This window comes from Camelus ferus, chromosome 17 (genome assembly GCF_009834535.1).
Source record: "Camelus ferus isolate YT-003-E chromosome 17, BCGSAC_Cfer_1.0, whole genome shotgun sequence".
Taxonomy (NCBI): domain Eukaryota; kingdom Metazoa; phylum Chordata; class Mammalia; order Artiodactyla; family Camelidae; genus Camelus; species Camelus ferus.
The window spans coordinates 28,779,151-28,795,329 of NC_045712.1; the positions used below are offsets into that span (position 1 = coordinate 28,779,151).

The following is a 16,179-nucleotide window of genomic DNA, read 5'->3' on the forward strand; positions in this document are numbered from 1 at the left end:
GCAGGCAGGTGCATTCCCTGGGGCCTCTGGGGCGGGGGGTTGAGTGGGCTATTCTGGTGAGCATCAGAGACACCCCCCCCCAACCCAGGAGAAGGGGGCACACGAAGGAAACCGGGACCTGGCTTTGAAGCCTGGTGAAGGGCAGAGGCCAGCTGAGCAGGCGTCTCCAAGGACAGGGACAAGGTGTAGGGCATACTGCCAGGGACGTGCAGACCCCCTGGCTGTCACCCTAGCAGTCACTTGTTTTCTAAGGTGGAGGCAGCAGGTGGGGCCCTCTCTCCCTCAGTGAAGGCAGTAAACCCTCAAATGGGGGTTTCCTCCAGTACAGAATGAGGAATAGTACCTGCCTCTTAGGGCTGCTGAGATGAAGTAAGCTCACACGTACGGACCGCTTAAAACAGCACCTGGGCAGTCACGCGCACTCTCCCCCAGACAAGCGGCGGCCTGGAGGCACAGCTCAGGCCCTGCGGGGCGCCTCCTACGTGCCAGGCCTGCTGGGCACTTTGCAGATCCCCCACGGAGCCCGGACTGGGGTTCAAACACAGGTCAGCCAGCTCTGAGGTGCGGGGCTCACCTTAACATCCTTGCCGCCTGCTCCAACTTCCTCTCCCACAGAGGTTTGGACTGGGGGACCCTGGGGTCCCCGCCAGTTTTTCTGCTGATGAGGGGCTGATCCCTGGGGATCTGAGTTTGGATGCGGAAACCTCCCCTCACCCCCCCAACCTAGACGTGGGATGGGATGGAGCCGGCGTCCCAGGTGGTTCTCACACAAGGTGTCAGTACCCTTTGGGCCCCTGAGTGGCGCCACCTGCTAAGCCCGGGGTGGGGAGGTTGGAAGTTACAGGGGCTGAACTTGAGGGCAGACAAAGGCTTTGCTGGGAAACCCATGGCTAGAACTACGGACCAGCTACTTGGAGCAGAGTGGCCAAGAGGCCTCCCTCCTTCCCCGGGTCACAGCCAGAGACCCTGGGCAGCTGTGAAGGAAACCTTCACAAGGGGAAGGTGGCCTCCCTGGTGTCCCCCACAGTGGCTGAGGCTGCAGAAATCAGATTCTGTGACCCCTCAACTCCTGGCAGCCTTGAGACTCCAAAGGTCCTACCTAGAGGTCCTTGGGTACCTGAGACCCCTCTCCTGGGAGGCACTGAGTGACAGATCAGCCCAGGGCCCCTGTGCCCGGAGTTCACAGACAAGGAGACTCAGCCCTGAAAGGGGAAGGGGGCTTGCCAGAAGGCCCTGGAGCCAGGGCTGAAATCCAGGCTCTGAGTGACCCTGGGCAGCCTACTCTGCCTCAGTTTCCTCAGCTGTAAACGGCGGCTGACAGTGGCATCAGCCTCCCAGGTGGAGGGGCGACCACATGAGCTGATGCAGGGGAACCGCTCAGCTAGGAAGGGGGCCAGGCACGCAGACAGGTGACACTTGGATATCCTGTGTGAGGATGAGCATCTGTTCACGCCGCGGCTAATCTCAAAGGGCCGACTAGGAGGAAGGTGAGACAGGCAGGACCGTGGCTCAGAGCTTGAACCCCCTGCCGCCCAGGGCCAGGCCCAGGCCCAGGCCCGGCCAACCTGAGAGAAGCCTCCTCCAGCCCGCGGTGCGGGCAGCGGCTAAGGCCTGGCTGGGAGGCGGCTCCTTCTTAAACAGGAGTATCCCGCCTCCTAACACTGTAGCCTTCTTACTCTGGGGGCATTAAAATGTCTTTCTTTCATAACATCACGGCGAGAGCAGATGGCCACTTGTATAAAGCTGCCGTGAAGGGCAAGAGGACAAGGGTGCCAGCTGAGAGTGGGCCCCGCCACTCCTCAACCCCAACTGGATGTTTGAACATGTACTAGTTCTTGAAATTCAGCACCATCCTCTGGTCTCATGTGCCCATTTTACAGGTGGGGAAACTGAGGCCGGGATGCACAGTGTTTGAACTCTGAGCCCTACCCCTCCAGTTCCCTCTCCCGCCAACTCCTGCGTGGATGCCTGGGACCAGCTCAACTCCGTTACTTATGTGGGGACCCCCTTTCCAGGCTCAGGAAATCCAGACCCCCAAGTCCCCAGAGGCTCTTGACTTCAAGGGAAGTCCCCGCCTCTTCACCCAGCAGCTTACCTGCGGTCAGCTCAGGGGCTAAGAGGCTCCATCAGGAAAGGACTGGGGCTGAGGAGGTGGGTAAACAAGAGGGCCCCACTGGTGGTCTGGGGTGGGTGACCTGGGCGAGCAGTTCCAGCCAGGGGAGCCATGGCCTGCTCCGTGCTGGATGCCTCTGAGGAAGACTGTGCCCCAACCAGGCCCCCAGCGGGGCCACTGGGTCAGAACTTGGAAGCACCAAAGGGCTCCCACATTTGTCCCCTGCTCCCCCTCTGGGGCGGTCTCCCAGGACACCGTCTCCTAGGCAACCGCAGCGACTGGAGACCTCACAAGCTTGACTCACAGAAGGCTCTGAGCGCGGGGCCAGGGACACGGGTGGCCAAGCCCACGTGACTTACCTGAGGCCCGGGGAAATGGGAGGCATCAGAGGCCTGAGAGAGTACGGAAGATGCCCCGGACCTCGGCTCCAGGCCTCAGAGTATCTGTTCGTGAGGTCACAATGCCCCTTCCAGCACAGCCCAGGTGCCCAGAGACTCCGCTCTTCAGAAAAATGCGGCTGATTAGGAATGTCCCTGAGCAGAACTAAAGCCAAAGAGAGGGTTCCTTTATCACAGAGCTCACCGCGTCTACATGCCATCGCTGTGAGGTCCTGGGCTGTCACAGCTTGGTGCATTTCCACAGGCCATTCCAGGCCCGGGAAGGCACATCCCTGCTCTTCTCCAGCCTCAGATGCCACCTCCTCCAGGAAGACTTCCCGACCACCTCTCACTGCCCATCTCCCAGTGGGACGATGCACTCATTCCTCAGCTCTGATCCCCGTGTCTTCCTCCCAGGGTCTGGGTGCTCCAGGGCAGGGGGCCAGCCTCCTCCCAGGAGGCAGCAGATGAGGACCCTGGTCTACCACTATCATAGCAACCCTCTGTTCTGTCCTTACGTCCTGGAAACAGTAATAACTGTGGCTCACGTGTGCCTGGCACTGTGCTGGGCACCTGATAAAATTCTAGCTAATAGTAATTTTTAAATCATGCTAAATATTTTATTTCCTTAAATCACTTTTCACTGATGGTGACTGCTCACTTTTCTTCTCTAACCAGTCCAAAGTTAATGAGACTTTATAGTGTTTTCAGAGAGTCTGACAGAAAAAAAAGCACACTTGAAATGCCTTAACTGTATGGAAAATCCTCCAGCTGCACAGCCGGTTCCAGAGAGGAATACCAGCTCCCTGGTCTGAGCAACTACGTGTGCCTGGGGCATCTCCTGGCACTTGGGTTCAGTATTTTGCCCAGTCCTTACCAACCACCCTATGAGATGAGGGACTCTCACCCCATCTGAGGCTCAGAGAGGTTGATCAATTTAACCAAGGTGGTACAGCCAGCAAGAGACAGGGCTCCAGAGTGCTGAGCCACGGGCTCTGGGGCATCTCCTTGGCTATGACCTTTGACACCAGGAGGTCCCCCCTTTACCTGACACAGGAGAAAACCAAGGCCGGCAAGAAGTAAGGGGCTACTGTAAAGTAACCAGCTAGAATTAGAGCCCAGGCCAGGACCCAGATCACACATGTCCTCGTGGACTAGGACATAGGCAGTCTCAACCAGGGGACGGCAGCCACCAACACGATGCGCCTGGCTGAGGCTGTGTGCTCTGCCATGCGCCTGCCGGGACGGCGAAGCACCACCCCGCAGGCCGGGAAGAGCTTTTCAGCCTTTAAACTCAGCCTGCCCAGGGCTACTGTCCAGAGGTGTGGCTAATCTTGGGGACCGGATGCAGGCAAGGAAGGCTGCAGGGGCGCTGTCCGCCAGCCCACAGCGTACCTGCCGCCTTCACCCTCTCAGGCCTGAGAGCGCCCCCACCTCCTCTGAGCTTTCTCACCCTGGTTGCCGCCGCCGCGGCCCCTGCCCAGTGTCCCCTCCAGTACAGCCTGGGCCTTAATCAGCTCACTCACCCCACGGGGAGCCTGGGCCATGTGAAAAGTCTCCTTTGAACCCTTGGGGGCAAGGATACCTGCGACTTAGGCCACAGCTATAAATAGTCGAGAAATCCGTTGTCCTTTTTAATTGCCTCATCTGTTTATTTAGTCAGTCAGTCCCTGCTGACCCCCAGATGGCCGAGTTCTGACCTACATAACCCCCCCCATAATGTCAGTGGAGAGGAAGGACCCTCCCGGCCTCTCCAGCTTTGTCCCTGAACCTCCCAGCTGCGAGCCTCCCCCTCCCCACCCCGCCCTGCCCGGCGCGCCCCACACACCCTTGGCCCAGCTCCATCTGCCTGCTCTGCTTCCCCATCAAATATTTCAGCTGGAACCTAATTCTGCCCCTTGCCAGCGGCAAGTAGTGACCTCAGGAATGTCACTTAGCCTCAGGGCCTCTGTTGTCATCTGTGAAATGGGCCGTTACACAGGGAAGGGACCAGGAAGTGCCTCAGGGCAAGACTGGGTTCGCTCAGGAGGCAGTTGGCCCCTGAATGAGAAAGATCAGCCTCCTTTCCTTTCCTGCAGTTCATCAACAAACACTGCCTCCTCCTCTGCACCCTGGGGTGGGGAGGGCTGGGAGAAACAGAGACAAGCACCCAGGGTGATAGTCACGCAGGGAAAACACGAAACACAGTTTCTCCATCCGTGCTCTGGGGCAAGTCCGCTGGCGACGTCGTCCCCTCCCACGGCACTTCACACGCTCCCCGACGCATGTGAATCGGCAAAACTAGGTGAGACGGCTCGTTACAGTGGGCTCCTCCTGGGGCCTCTGGGGCACCTGCGACTCTCCTACGAGCGTGTCTGGGTGCTGGCTGGGCTTGTCTGGTTTTCTTCCTGAGCAGAAGGAGCCAGTTGTCAAAACAACAGCTAAACAACAGTCCCTACCTTCACGGGCCACCGGGAGCGTGAAATAAGGACCCTGCTTCCAGGCAGGCTCCCCAGAGTGGATCGAGACCAGCCGCTGGGCAGACCATCCAGGGGCACCAGGCCAGACCGACACCCACCCAGCTGCTCTCCCTGACCCAGAACACGGCGCCCCAGCCACGCCACGCTCCCACGGCCCACGCCACGCCTTCACGCTCTGCTGGCTTCTCCGTGGGCCGTTTACTCACCAGTCTTGTCCACCTGGCATGCTTCCGTCGTTCAAGGCCTCTGGGAAAGCTTTTTGAACTCTGGGTGCCCAGAGCATCTTCAAGAGACCCAGCCAATGGACACTGGATTTGCAGCATCTCCCCGTTGGCCAGGGACTTCCCAGGCTTGGCAGAGCAGGGCTCACCTCCACTTCCCCAGAGCCTGGGGGCCTGAGCCACAGGAAAAGTCCGGAACCCTCTGCTGACTGACGAGCAGACTTTCAATTCTCAGTTTTCAGTTGCTTAGAGGTTTTCCCCAAACTTCCCCCAACATCAGACATTCTCGCCTGGGCACCCCCCAACCCCCTCAGCAGGGCTGGAGAAAGCTTGAAAACATGCAAATTTCTTAGATGGATGAGAAAAGCCACAGGGAAGTCAAAGGTCTGCACTGTGACCTGACGTGGGGGGCATCTCACGAGGTGTGGACCTTAACAGAACCTGCCGTGGCAGTCGCTTCACGGTACACGTAAACCAAGCTGTCACGCTGTGCACCCGAGACTCACACAGCGCTGCACAGCAATTCTCAGTAACACTGGGGGAAAAGCACCAGCATTTAGTGCACTTTATATGTTCACACATCAGTCTCACCTACTAGATTGTAAAATTCTAAGAAAATTGATAGTACGTCTTACCTATGTTTGTATTGCCAGCATCTGCCATAATGTTTATGAATATGATACAAAATTATTTTGTTTAAAAAAGAAGCTGGGGTGGCTGTCCTCCCCAGAAGCACGGCAGGGCAGGTCCTCAGCCTGGCCACATGGGGGTCAGCTGCCCAGAGGTCCGAGGTGCGTGGGTCAGTGCCCAGAAGTGGCTACCTGGGAGCTGTGGCTTTTCTAGTCTTGTCTCTTTTAGGGCAAGAGACTTCACTGAACGTCCTGACTGTTTAATGTGACTAAATCTTCCCTGAAAGCACTTTTTTACAGACGTTATTCATAAGCTGCATTAGTGAGAAATAACTGCACGAACTTTTCAATACACCAGCTGCTTTCTCCCTTGGGCACCAGTTCACCCAGTGGGCATCTCCATCCCCATGTTCCAGATGGGGTGACTAAAGCCCAGTGGGGGATGGGACTTGCCTGAGGTCATGAAACCAGGAAGCAGAAGAGGAGAGGCACCTGACGTCTTAAAGTGCTGTGTGACCGTGGGCAGGTCGCTGCACCTCTCTGAACCTTGTTCTGAGGATGGATAAATGGGAAGGTTGGAGGCAGAAAGGCTCCTGAGAATGAGAGGTGATTCGCGGTCCAAGCTGTGTGCCTCCCTTACTCTGAGCTGCTCACCGACTGCTTTGGGGAGCCTTACCCCACACTGCAGCTGAATAATGGTGTGTGCTCAGTCATGTTGTGTCTCCCCTCCAGCCCTGCTCCCATTCTGTCCCCACTGCCCATCACTGCGCCTGGTATACAGTGTGTGCTCAATAAATCCTCAGCAAGTGAGTGAATGAATGCTGAATAAGGGATACAGAAATGACTGTGAAGTCGTCCGTGAGCATCTCGACCTCAGACCTGGCCCCTGTGAATCTGCTAGGCCTGCCCCTCTGTCGCCTGGACGGGGAGACGGAGGCCAGAGGCAGCAGCAGCTGAGTCTCACAGCCAAGAAGGCCAGGGCCCGGGGGAGAGCCGCTGCGACCAGATTCCCGGGGACAACCTGAAACCTCAAGGAGCAATCTGCAACAGTTCCCGTGGGCATGAGCACCCTGAGCTGGGGGCAAACGGGGCTGCTGAGGTGGGCTTGTCAGATTCAGCCAGCGCTGCGCGGGACCCACTTATGCTTAACACTGTCTCGCTGTCAATCTGAAACCTGAATTCAACAGGCACCTGCATTTAATCTGGCAGCCTTATCGGGAGGGTCTCGATGTAGCAGTCACCCCCTCCACACCCAGCAAAAAACATGAGACCCGGGAGATAAGAGGAATCAAATACGCTGGGAGCCCCGCCTGAAAACCGCCCCCTAAATGCAAGTTCAAGAACTCGGAGCTTAAGGTCACACTCTCTGAAGCCGAGTTCCTTTCTTTCTTCCCATGAGACGAGGCCCCCTGCCTGGCAGCTGCACAGACTGTTCACAATCCTCTCAGCCCCTCCTTTTCCCCAGTTTTTCCAAAGCAGGCGTCTGCTACCAAGGAGGTCACGGACACAACCCACCTTGTCCTCCTGTCCTGCCACCCTGACAGACATTGCTAATGGATCACGGCGTCCTCCTCCGGATCGGGACCCAGCCTTGGATTTCTCATCAGAACCTGGTCTCCCTGGGCCTCAGGAACTTAACAGACAAGCGAAAGCCCTCACATGAGGGAGATGGTCAGGGTCAGGGGCGGGCAGGACGCCCAGAAAAGACCAGGAGACAGCAGAACAAGAAGCTCACAGCACTGGACCCTGAGAACATAAGAGCCACAACCCCCTCGCTGGCAGGAGGGAGCGAGGGGGCGTGGGCCCTGGTGGACCCCAGAGCAAGAGTCTAGGGAGGAAGAGAGCACCGAGGCGGGGCATGTGCAAGGTGAGGGGGGTGGGAAGGAGGGGCGGAGGGGCGGAGGGGCGGGCCGACCCCAAACCCGCTCTGGGGGAGGAGCGATGAGGGGACCCCAAGGGGTCTACAGATCTGGCCCCAGGAGGGTGTGCCACCAGCGGCCAGGGGCCGGCCCCTTCCCTAAGCACGCAGGCCCTGGGGGGCACGCGCACTTCTGCCACTTTCGCAGAGAACACCCAGCTCAGAGAGGGAGACCCCCTCCCACCAGGCACCCAGCTCTGACATGGCAGAGCTGAGATTCGTGGCCAAAGTTGGGCGTCACCATGCCGGCAGCCCCCCCCCCCATGCCCCCATCCCGGGGAGATGATCCCACACCTCGGTCTTACATGTGAGGAAACCCTAGGGCCCCAGGAAGGGGAGTGACTTCTCCAAGGTCCCCAGCACGTTGGTGGGAGAGCCGGAGGGCGGAGGGCGGCTGGGTACGGCCCCAGGGAACCAGCCCCTCCAAGGCCAGCGGCCACAGGCAGTCCTAGGGGTTGGGAGGCACCGGCTTTGCCTTGGGACCCTGGGTTTCTGGGCTTGCTGTCTGCTGGCTGCACACAGATCAGCTTCCAGAAACCCCTTGGGTTTCACCTCGGTGGGAAGCTCTGGTCTTTGAAAGGCCCTGTCAAGTTTCTGGGAAAAAAGTCCTGTGATAATTGTGACTTATAATAAGAAATGTAAGGTTAGTCCCAGTTTCTGGCCCTGAGCTCCTAAAACTCTTGGAATTTCTTAAGTGGTGAGAATGATCAGGTGTCTTTTGTCATGTTAATGAGGCGACTTAGTGGCTAAAGAAGGGGGCTGGTTGCCAGGAGAAGCCACCAGTGATTAGAGGCCTGGAACTTTCAGTCCCAAATCCCCCACCCCTGGGGAGGGAAGAGGGGCTGGAGGTTAAGTCAATCACCAGCGGCCAATGATTTAATGGATCGTGCCTTGGTAAAGAAGTCTCCACAAAATCCCAAAGTACGGGGTTCAGGGAGCTTCCAGGTGGGTGACACCTGGAGATTCGGGGACAGTGGTGCCTGGAGAGGGCCTGGAAGCTCTGAGCTTGCCCCAGGCCTTGCCCTGTGGTCTCCTCCATCTGGCTGTTCCTGAGTTATCTCTTTCTATGATAAACCGGTGATCTAGTAAGTAAGCAAACTGTTCTGTGATCTGCTCTAGCAAAATTTTTTTTTTCATTTTATTTTTTGCAGGGGAGGTAAATTAGGTTTGTTTGTTTGTTTATTTATTTTTGGTGGAGGTACTGGGGATGGAACCCAGAACCTAGTGCATGCTAAGCAGGCACTCCACCACTGAGCTACACCTCCCCCCCATGCCCCCCACCCCAGGATGGGGCAGGGGCGGGTGGGGCACGGGAACCTCCGACTCAGGCCAGTCCTGTGGGACTGAGCCCTTCCCCACCCATCCTGAGGCCATCTCCGCACAGCGCTGCACTGAGTCAAACTGCAGGCCACGGGCTGGCGCTGGAGAACTGCTGGGTGGTGTTGGAGAAGAACCACTCGCACTGGGATGATCAGCTCTCTCCTGGAAGAAATCCCTGTGGCCCCTGGGGGGGCTCTCCCCACCTGAGGCCCAAGCTCTCCCACCACAGGTGAGGCCCTAGAGGAGGCTCCTGCTCGCCTTTGTGTCCAGAAGCCCATCTTCCAGCGGCTGCCGTGTGGAAGATCAGAAGCCAAAGACGCAGCTCACCCCAGGTCCGTCCTGGCCACTGCCTCCCGGAGCCTCAAATCTCCCACCAGTTACGTGGGGACAGTAACAACTATGCTCTAAGATGATGCAAATGTTAAAGGCGGAAGACCTTTCTGAGACTCGCCCAGCGCTGCACGCACTATGGCTGCACACCCAGACTGCCCTGATACAGGCGGCAGGAGTATTAACCGTTACAGGGGCCACAGGAATACCAGCTAGGGCGACAGCACCGCTGCAGTAACTGCCACGTGCTCCTCACTGGCCTGGGGACGTTCGGCTCTTCCTCCTGATCCTCACAACAACCAGAGAAGGGATCATGTCTCCTTAGACAGAGGACCCCCCCGCAGTCCAGAGAGGTTAAGTAACATGCCCTGGGTCGCACAGCAAGGTAGAGGCCAAAAGACACTGACACCCAGACTCACCGGATACCTGAGATTAGGTCTTAAACACACCTCTCCTCTCTCTAAAGCATGCACATATTAGCCTCTGAGGTGGCCCAGAATTCAAAGCATTTTTTGCTTGCTGAGTTTGTGTTCTTCCCCTCAACAGGGAAGGCCAGCAGGTGGGAGCGGCTCCTCTGGGATGGATCGTTTTAAATCTTCGGCTCCCGAAAACCCTGACGGCAGATCCCCCGGGAATGTGCCACCCTCGCTCTCGGTGGCTGAGGGCTGTCACTGACGACATGAGGGCAATTTTGGAGGGTCAGTAATTTGGCAGCCTGTGCCAGCATCTTAAAAATGCACATGCCTCCAGGCTGGCAACGCCAACGTCCTATCCAGACCAACATGCAAAATGCTCACTGCATTCAGTTTTGCAAGATGAAAAAGTTCCGGAGACTGACTGCACAACAGTGTCAATACACTTAATACTATTAAACCAGAGCCTTAAAAGTAGTTCCGATGGCAAATTTTATGTTATGTGTAATTTACCACAATTAAAAATAGAAAAAAAATGTTCACAGCAGGTGGCTTACAAGAAAGAGAAACTGAAAACAGCCAATCTCTCATCACTAGGCGATTAATTAAATAAACGATACTTTACCCAAACAAACCAAAATAAAACTGGGGGTCAGCAAACTGTGGCCCCTGGGCCAGACCCAGCACTTTTGCTCTAAATAAAGTTTTATTGGTACAAAGCTCCATCCACCATTTGCATATCATCTTGGACTATGTTCTAGCTGCAACGGAAGCGATGAGACCACAAGCCCACAAGCCCAAAATACACACACCCAACCCTTTAAGAAGTCTGCCAACCTTGGACTTGGAAGACTCAAGACCCCCCCCCCAAAAAAAAAACTCTAAGAAATACGTTGCAGGGTGGCGGGGAGTGGGGTGGGCTGTGGTGGGAGAAGCCAGCTCCCCAGCAGCCACGCTATGAGTTCAATTCGGAAAGCAAAAATTTCAATAATGTATATTTACCCACACGTTTACAAACATACATTTGGGCGTAGTTATCTCTGGATAATGGGAACAGAGATGAATTTTATTTTCTTCTTTTGACTTTTCTGTGTTCTCCGAATTTTCTGTATCAAAAGTATACTACCGCCCAAAACGAGGAGAAATAATTATGTGACTGGATGGAGGTGTTAGCTAACTCGACAGCAGGAGTCACACTGCAGTATCAGGGAATCAGACCGACACCCTGTGCACTTAAAATTCGCACCAGCGTTGTATGGCAAATACATCTCAATTAAAAAAAAGTCTTACTTTTATAATCAGGGTAAACAAATAATAAATACCATTTTCTTACTGCCTTGGCCCTCCCAGGGAGCGAGTGCTTTGGAAGATGGAGACCCCCGTCCTAGTCCAGTTTACAACCCGGGGTGGGGTGGGGTGGTCCAAGGGAATCCTCATAACAGGCCCAGGGAGGCTCCCCCTTCCTAACGTTCCTGGGCAGCCAAGGGTATGGACCTGATTCTCAGCTGAGGAAGGAGGGGGTGCTCGGGGGATCCCATCTGGGAGATGATGAGACACTCTGCTGGGGGCATGGCACTGGCTTTGCAGGCCCGCTGACAGCTTGGAAACAAACCCCAATGCGGTGACATTGTTACTCAGGGCCTTTCTACTCCTCCTGGGGGCTGTTACTGTTCCATTTCACAGGCGGGGAAGGAGAGGCTCGCAGAGGCTCCCCGAGTGACTCCCCTCTCCAGGCCACAGGGAGGGGCTGGCCAGGGGAGGGGCCAGGATTTGAACCCAGAACTGTCTGAGTCTCCAGCTCCATGGACTTTCCACTGCATGGGTTGTCCTCGGTCAGGAATAACATATGGGGCCAGTTCGTTAGTCACTCGGGGCCTGCTGAACCACCGAGAGACAAGCACACATCTGTCATCTCTTTGCAGCCGCACAGGACACTGTGAGGGGCTCTGAGAGACCACCGACCCCTTTCCCAGATGGGAACCTAAAGGCTGCACACCGGGTAGTGCTCAGACATCAGAGACAACAGCTTCTGTTCACTCAGGACGCTTCCCTCCAAATCCTGCTGCAGCCATCTGGGCAGCCAGGGAGCCCCTTCAGAAAGACCCAACCAAGAGAGTTGTTGGAGGAGGCGGCAGCCGGCCCGAGAGCAAACGTGCCTCTCAGCCTCAGCTGCCTCTCCTGTAAAATGGGCTCCCACCAAGCACGGATGGACCGGCAAGCCTCGGCCGAGGAGGACAGTGCCGGTCTCTGTTTATTGCTATAAAGCCTGAGCCCCTTGCATAAGATTCTCTTTATCTGGAAGCAGAACTCACATTCCAGCTTCACAGCAGCAGGCACCTGGCTTCCTGTCTGCCCTGAGCTACTCATTAACCAGCGGGAGGCCTCGGGAAGGGACTGGACCAGAGTCTGCTCCCAGCCTGGGGGAGGAGGAGGGGAGGGTGCTGGATGGTGTGGGCACAGGGTCAGATCAACCAAGGTTCAAATCCTATATGATGTGACCTGAGAAGGGGTGGTCAGTTCACCTCTCGGAGCCTCAGTTTCCCCATCTGTACAATGGAGAGAAAGTCAGTGCTCACCTTCCAGGGCTGCTGTGAGGACTGCAGGAGTCAAAGTTGCCTAGTGGTGCCTGAGACAGAGTAAGCACTCGATAAACGTGTGTCCTTTCTACAAAAGGAACCACAGTGCCAGGCCCAGGACTGCTGCAGGATAAAGTCACTGCGATCATTAAACGCTCCGTCAGGAGCATGAGCATGCTGCTAGGAGTTCTGTGGGCATGTGCGATCGCTGTCAGGACTCTGGAGGCTGGCCTGGAGCACGGCATCTCCATGCCACTTGAGCTGGTCAGGGAGGTGTCCTGGGCCACCAGGGACACGCCCACCCGATTTTCCACATCCGATGTCACAGCATGAAGAGCAGGTCTCTGTGGGGCCAGGGGCCTGTGGCTGCTGGTGACAAAGACCCAGGGCTGGGGGCTTGATGCCAAGGGTAGAACTGGGTCCATGCCTGGCAGAAAGACGCCAAGAGTCTTCGGGCTCTTCTCCCCGTCCTGGCTCCCGAGGTATCCCAATCGACCAAACCCCAGGCCTTGGTCCCTGGGAGAAGCTTCTGCCCAGAAAGTCAAAGTTTCAAATTCCAGAGCAAAATGTACTAGTGGGTCATGCAATCAACTTGGAGGGGCAGGGCTATCTCTTGTACGAAAGAGAATGGGACAGCCCTGGAGATGGTGAAGGTATGAGTGTTATTTTGTGAAACTCTGGTTTCAGTTTCATGCATGTGTGAGTACACGGGGCTTCCAGTCGTAAAATGCATTTCTTGCTGAATGTTATGACTCTTTGAGAGCTCCTACAGTTAGGATGTTTTATACCAAGTGCAGAAGACATTGGCAAAAAAGTGGCTGGAGCAGGTTCCTGCCCCATTAAACAACCCTTTTAAAAACACTATTGTGATCCTAAATGGGGGTGTGTGTTGGCGGGGGGCAGGTTCTGTAAATACCAGACAATCAGCAAAATGTCATTAAGGTCTTAGATTAGATAACAGAATTGTGTCAATGTTAAATGTTCCAGGGCTGAGCACTGTGTGCTTATATAAGAGAATGAATGGCCTTGCTCTTACAAAATGCATGCTGAAGGATTAGAGGCGAAGGGGTATCATGACTGCGACTCTCCAGTGATTCAGCGGGAAAAAGAAAGGCTATTAACGTGAGCATTTTTATAGTCTATATTAAAGAGATGAAGCAAATGTTAACAATTGGAAAATCTAGGTGAAGGGTATGCCAAGTCCACTGGAACATTCTTGCAACTTTTCTGAAAGGTTTCAGTTTTTTAAAAATAAAATGCTTAATAAAGAGGCAGTTGGGACAGCAGCCCCGGTTTCTGGAGCATCCTGTCTCCTGGGAACCAAGCAGCCCCCCCTTTCTCATGGATCCAACCTCGAACCATAGAATCAACTCCACCAGGGCCCCCCTCATCACCACCCGGTGGCAGAGCCAGGAGGGAGTCCTGGCCAGGTCTCCAAAATCAGTGCTCGGCTCATTTGCAGGGCTGCCTCCTGGCAGCGGCGCGCACAGGTGGGTGAGCCTGGCCCCGGACCCGCCACCCAGAGGAGACTTGCCCATAAGGTTCTGTCTCCCCCGCTGAGCCCCGCGGCGCCCACCATGGGGCCCTGCCGCACATGCTGAGACACCGAGGCCGGGGGGCGGGAGGGGAAATGCCACTTACGTTTTGGAGGCCCCTCAGAAGGGGCTGTGGTTCTGGGCCTATCATGGGGAGAGGAAGCGAGCTCTGGTCAGGCTTTCAGGTTGTTCCCTGTGTGGCCAGCCAGCCTCGCACGGCTGGGAGGGGCCCATCCACACCCGGCGGGAAAGGCGCCGGGAACACCGGGGCGCGGCGCCGGCGCACCCACACGCGCGCGCGCGCGCACGCTCACGCAGCCCTCTCCTGGGTGCGGCGTCCCTGAGAGCGCCAGCAGCAAGGCCCGGTGCCGGGAGGGGCGGGGGCCCAGCCTGCGGTCAGGACGGCCTTCTCACCGGCTGCGAACAGGTGAACGGTCCCCTGGCCCTGACCCAAAGCCTGTGCTCCCACGAGCCCGCGACCGGCCCAGCATCCTGTCTCCTGGGAGCCAAGCAGCTCCTCCTTGCACGCACATCCAACCTCGAACCTTAGAACCAACTTGACGAGCACCTGCTCGTCACCCTCCGTGGGCAGAGCCCAGGTCTGTGGGTGACCGTCCCCTGTGAACACAGGGACCCGCCAAGGCTGGGTGGAGAACAGGGCACCCATCAACTGGTTAGAGGCTGAGAGTCACTGCCCCAAGGGAATCTGGTGAACTGTTCGGTCCCCAGAAGTGAATGACCCAGAAGCCTTTTTTTTTTTTTAAGAGACCACCTCCTGTTCTTTGGAACTCAGCTTGGGAAATAACACAAGTGGGAGCAGATCACCTCTGCCTCTCACACCACCAGCACGGCTGTGCTGCAAGGCTCACCTGGTTTCCTGGAATAAAAAAATGCAGAAAACCAGGAAATGCTTCCTTATCAAAAAAGATCTTACACTTCGCTAAACAGCTAAACAGATTAGCAGAGGGGGAAGGGGCTGGAGGGGAGAGCAGAGAGAGGCCTTCAGAGCTGGACACGTCTTTCCTCCGTGTACCTGCAGCCCTGCCCCTGGAGCCTCCTCCCAGACGCAGGACTGCGTCCCAGCAGCCTGCAGAGCTCCCTGTCCCCCAGCCTCACTGCTGGGTCTGGGCCCCCATGTTCAGTAGGCTCACACTGGCACCATGGTGTCTGAGGCACCGGGGGTAGGAACACTGAGTCAATAATTTATTGAGCACCTACTATGTGCCAGACATTGTTTTAGGCACTGGGAAACACGGCAGTGAACAAGACAGCCAAGGCCCTGCTCTCTTGGAGCAGAGGCTGACCTGACAAGGACTCCATCAAGGCTTCACGTTGTGGGTGGATGCATGGCTCTGTGAATGCTGGGTGGATTAGTAATGTCTGCAGCGGGTGTGGGTGGTGGAAGTGGCAGCGAGTTCCTTGGTATCCAGGATGGTAACCAAGGGGAGAGAGACAAAAAGGAAGGTGAGGTAGCATATTTAACGCACAATTACAGGCACGATGTTAAAGGAACAGTAAGCAGGTAGGTTAGCGGGGCCCTAGAGAAAGAGAACCAGGGACGACTTTCTCGACATGAGAGAAGCCATTTTGGCCTGAGCCACTTTGTGATCTAAGACTGGCCACAACGCTTGCCCTCAAACAGGTCTCAGTGATTAATGACCTTAAGGGAACAAAGGAATGCAGGGACAGAGAAAAGGCAGCCAAGCACCAGTACAGGGATAAGGCAGAGCCCTAGGTACCTCCTCACGGGACATACAGAAGGACATATCTGAGTTCTGCAGGAGCTGAGGCCCCCACCCAGGTGGAGGACAGAATAACAATGCTGATAAACGGAAGCTTGGACTTTGTTGACCTTTGCCCCAATTTGGGGCTGAAGTCTCCTTTGCTCAAGCTCCTTCATGAATATGCATGTACTTCCCCAGCTTAAAACTTCCCCAATTTTGCTGTTCGGGGAGACACTGCTTTGGGAAAGTTCCCAGATGTTCTCCATACTTGATGCGGGTGATCATAAATCCTTCCTTCTCCCGATCTTCGGCTTGGTTGTGTCTACTGTCTCGACACCCATGAAGAGGCGAACCCTGCTTTTGGGCAGCAGCGCCAGAGGAAGGAGAGTATAATTCTATCTGAAGTAAGAGGCCAGCCCAGCTCAGAGAATACAGATGGCAGCAAGTCCCTGTGGGCCCAGCGAGTGTACGGGCACCTCGGCCCCTCTTCCTGGGGGTAGCCTGCACCTATTCCACCAGGAGACCCACACACGCCCACTCCCCACCCGTGGGGTTCTGGGTGGG

The 16,179-nt window shown here is 56.0% G+C and overlaps 1 protein-coding gene across 3 annotated transcripts in view; it reads right to left on the bottom strand.

Annotated features, from left to right (window-relative positions):
• Positions 1 to 16,179, bottom strand: part of SLC6A6 (solute carrier family 6 member 6) — a 75,721-nt gene that overhangs the window by 48,909 nt on the left and 10,633 nt on the right. The window contains exon 1 of one of the 3 annotated variants that reach the window (XM_032458722.1): positions 13,998 to 14,117. The exons of the other annotated variants lie outside the window; for them this stretch is intronic. The gene's annotated coding sequence lies outside the window, so the exon portion shown is untranslated. Of the gene's footprint in view, positions 1 to 13,997; positions 14,118 to 16,179 lie in introns of those variants that run through there. 3 annotated transcript variants of the gene reach the window in all.